Below are 4,476 nucleotides of genomic sequence, written 5' to 3' on the forward strand. Positions count from 1 at the left end.
TCTTACCAATGACCTCCAACATAGCCCAGCAAGGAGCAAATAAAGATTTAAAAGGGCCTATTTTTATTATTTTTCCTTTGAAAAACACATTTGGGTATGGCAACATCCCCAAACCAGCCTGCAGTATTCCCAGGCAATGATACAACTCTGGCTAAAAATAAACTTGTTGAAAGGCTGTCCTCGTCTCACACACTCTGCAGGAATTTCCCATGCCTGCTACGTCCAGGGTATGCTTAGAAGTGACACGCAGGGAAACGTTGGCAGGATTCCTCCCTCTCGCTCCACCCCGGCACGGGGGACCTATCTGCTGGGAAAGGGTCGTGCTGACTCACTGGGTGGGATTTGGTGCCTAAATATAGGTGTCCAGGGCCACCCGAGGTGTCCCGGAGTACCCCGCCTGCTCCCCAGCTGGAGCCTTGGGGCAGCAAGGTGCTGAAAATATGACATGACATCTCCCCGGTGAGATCTTTCAAAAGGAAAAACAAGAGATGTAATAGAAAGCTTCAAATAAAGTGGGAAATGGCAATATCCTGTGGGAACGGGGGTGCAGGCAGCTTTCTGGCTTATTCAGGTTTGGGTCTTTTTATTTACAGTTTATTTTTCTTTTTCTGAGACCTGCGAGGATGATAAAAGCTGCCTCAGTGTCTCAGAAGGGCTCGGGCCTCATCCCAAACTATGGACTACCCTAGATGATACCTGCACAGGGAAGTTGTGCCAGATACCCGAGCCCAGCGACAGAGATCATTCCCATGCAGAGACCACTCTGGGGACATAACTGCTTTCTTCATATGTTTATCCTTAACTCTTTACCAGTTTTTTTTCCAGGCTCTGGTCCTCAGGGTGCTGGTTGAACTTGTGCTCTTCTCCCTCCCGTGACACTGGAAAGCCAGACAGCTGCTTCAGGTATCTCTGTGAGGTATCTGTGAGACATTTTGGAGTGTTTAGGGCTATGAGCCACTGCTCAAAAACTGCTTTGCCAGGCTGGGGAGAACCTTTTGTGGGGAGAAAATGCACTGCCCATCGGCACCCCAAGACCATCACTGTAATGTTTCTAGTCTGCAGAGGAGTGATCTCTGCTGGGCACTTCTAAAGCAAAACTGGCATACCATGGAGTACCATCACAGCATCAGCTAGGTTGGAAAAGACCCTCAAGATCACAAAGTCCAACCATCAATCTGGCCTACCAAGTCCTATCACTAAAACATGTCCCTTAGTGCCACATCCACATGTCTCTTAAACCTCCAGGGATGGGGACTCCACCACAGCCCCAGACAGCCCATTCCAATGCTTGAATGCTTCCATTAATCTTCAGGGCATGAGCTGAAAACTGGTACCTGGATGAAGTTTCTGAATCACAGGAGACTGCTGGGAAAATTGGCCTCCAAGGAGAAAATGCACATGTAGGAGCAGGGCTCATCTGGAAGCTGGGATGCTGCCAGGTGAAAGCAGCATGCAGGAACATTTTTTTTTCCCTGCAGATTGGATCCTACCACCAAAGGCTACTCCCACGGAAACTTCAGGAGCTGACCTAGAGAACATGCACCAAGAGGTACTGCAGTCTTTTATTCCAGTACATCTCTTCTCTGCCCCAGCAACTCAGCGTACTATTTTTGTACTAGCCGTCCTGCTGCCAGTACCCATCAGAGCTGCTTGCAGCTGGTGCTGCCGCCAATAGGGACACACAGGGGAGTGAAAGTCACTGGGACACCAGGTCCCACCTGGTTCTCGGGGACCCCTGAGGAGCCAGAGGCAGGGTCTGACCTGCAGCAGAGATGAGCAACACTTCCAGAGCCCCAGACACCAACACAGAGGTGCAGATATAAAAGGAGAGGCTGAGAAAATCACCCTGGTACTGACAGGCTGACAATGGTCCATCACCTCCTCAGCACTCTGGTGGTGAGCCCATGCTTTCCTTGCTTTCTCCCCATGGTTTGTGTCCTCCCACGATGTCAGTTGGTGTCAGGTATGCCTTGGCCTCTTTCCTGCGACCTTCCTATGGGACTATTAAGGAAAACAGATAATTTTTTTTCTATTTACCAGTGGCCGACTCACATCAATAAATGATCCTTGCCACGACTTGCAAGTAAATTTGCTCTCTCCTCCTGAGACCTTTTCCCGTGCATATCTGAAGCATGTCTTATTTACCTTAACCTCTTGCGCGATAATTCTTTCACGCTTTGCCTTTGCTTTTGTGTGTGTGTCTGTGCATGCACACGTGCGTGTCCTTCTCGCCATCCTTCCCCTCTGCCCCGCAGCATCTCCCTCCCTTCTCTGACGTGCTACCCTTCGTGTAGGCCTCTTCCTTATCCTTGATTACCTTCTGCACTCCCGTACCCATCTGCGGTGCCCCAGATTAACTCCTGAAGTATTTATTACTGCGTGTGGCATACAAAACCTGTGCGTGGGGCATGATTTATGTGCCAGTGCCTTTCATCCCCTACCAGCACACCTCACGTCCTTTCTCTCCTTTGCGTTGTGCCATCTGAATTCACCGACACTTTCTTATTTCTTCCTGAACAGTCACACTGCATTTGGAGCCCATGGGCACCAGGCTGGGCACAGATGAGCTCGAGGCTTTGGGGCCCTCCCCACAGACTGATGTTTGCCCAAGAGTGTTGTGCCCCAGGCCTTGTGCTATAGATGTTGGGTCATGGCTCTCCTTCAACACCACACTGCATCCAGGGCGACTAGGCGTAAAAATGAGCACGATGAGGCAGGTCGCCATGAGGAGCTCTCTCCTTGCTATAGGACATGTCCTGGTTGAGGTGCCAGAGGGGCTGCCCCATCCAGGGGAGGTGGGAAAGTGATGTGGTGGCTCGGCGCTGTCCTCTGGGGGTGCACAGGGAGGGTTTGTCTACCCCATTCCTCGCATCCTCTGCAAGAGCTGCAGGCTGCCTGCAATCTGAATCACCGCCACCCAGTCCCATATACTATTGTCCTAATGTCCCTTATCTCGGCTGTTTCTAAGCATTCCTCGGCAGCAATTATGCCTTTCCTCTCCAATCTCCCCTGAAGTATCCTTTACTATTTGCCCACATCGATTTTTTGCATCCCCTTTTATTTATGCCTATTGTGCCTTGAATTATAAAGTGAATGGCAAACGTTAAGACTTTAACATGGTCCTGCTTCCCTCTCCCTGTCTGTTTTTGTTCTTGCCTCTTCTTTATATTACCATTAGTAAAACTACTTCACGAACTTCCACAGGGAAGCCTTGAAGAGGAAGTGCACGTATTTTAAATATAATTTTATAATATTTTATATTTTTATAATACTTTAATATAATTTTTATATATTATATAATTTTATACAATTTTATAATTTTATCAGAGTGCAGATGTGTCCTCTTGTGCTCCCCTAGGATAGTTCTCACCTACCTCCCTTTCCATGGATTTTGATGGAAAAACAAAACAAAACAAAACAAAAAAGAAAACAGTAAGAAACTCAACCTCAGAACCGGAAAACACGCTCCCTAACCTGTATTTAAAATCCTCAGTCCTGGCTGTGCCTCTTTTGGACAGTACAATAGCTGCATTTAAATACTGAAATTAATTCCAGGGAAAAGTCAAGTGCTGTCTTTGAATGCTTATAAAGGCTTATGGGTTTACTAAAGGCTGATGGATAGTATTTTTGACACAAGCAGTTCTGATGCTATTAGAGATCTTTGCAGAGACTGCACAGAGAATATACGCTTACTGTTGGAAATGAATAAGAAGTCCATTTGAAATTCACTTCAGAGACAAACTTTACAGAGGAAACACCTGATGGGGCAGCATCCAGAAGCTACAGGAGCCAAAGGCATCCCAGGCCTTCCAAATAACTCCCGAGGCTCACAAAACTAGTTTCAGCCAGGAAGTCTGACTTTCCTATAGCTTATAAAACAGACCAATTTATTATTATTATTATTATTATTATTTATTTACTATTTTTTTTAGCTATAGAGAAGCTATGTTAGCTGTAGGGAAGCTTCATCCCAAAACTCAAGAACAAGCATTCTCAAGTCTCAGATGAGCACAGAAGGGAGCTGCTTCCAGTTTTGCATGGCACAGGTAAATACTCTCCTGGGCCATGGCAAGCTGCTAGGATGGGGTAGGAAGGTGGTGAGCAGTAGTGGTGGAGCTTGGAAGTAAGGCAGGCAGCCTGATAGAGCAGCTTACAGACTGGTATCTATGGATAGCAGCTGTTTGTTTGCTCAGAACAGTCACAGAATCACCGAAACATCCAGGTTGGAAAGGACCTCCAAGATCACCAAGTCTATCCATCAACCTGACCTACCAAGTCTACCGCTAAACCAAGTGCCACATCCACACATTTCTTAAATACCCCCAGAGATGCCAATTCCACCACTTCACTGGGCAGCCTGTCCCAGTCCCTAACCACCCTCTCTGTGAAGAAATTCCTCCTGATGGCCAATCTAAACCTCCACTGGTGCAACTTGAGGCCCTTTCCTCTTCAGTGAAGCTGTAACAGGTTCAAATC

The 4,476-nt window shown here is 47.3% G+C and overlaps 1 long non-coding RNA gene across 2 annotated transcripts; it reads left to right on the forward strand.

Annotated features, from left to right (window-relative positions):
* Positions 1-276: 276 nt before the first annotated feature.
* On the forward strand, positions 277-2,365 carry LOC118160922. 2 transcript variants are annotated; one of them, XR_004747761.1, is made up of 3 exons: positions 277-903; positions 1,313-1,439; positions 1,479-2,365. It is a non-coding gene; the product is annotated as an uncharacterized LOC118160922 (long non-coding RNA). The 2 variants fall into 2 exon arrangements; XR_004747762.1 differs by having other exon boundaries at positions 823-903; positions 1,246-1,439.
* Positions 2,366-4,476: the final 2,111 nt, after the last annotated feature.

Source organism: Oxyura jamaicensis, chromosome 1 (genome assembly GCF_011077185.1).
Source record: "Oxyura jamaicensis isolate SHBP4307 breed ruddy duck chromosome 1, BPBGC_Ojam_1.0, whole genome shotgun sequence".
Taxonomy (NCBI): domain Eukaryota; kingdom Metazoa; phylum Chordata; class Aves; order Anseriformes; family Anatidae; genus Oxyura; species Oxyura jamaicensis.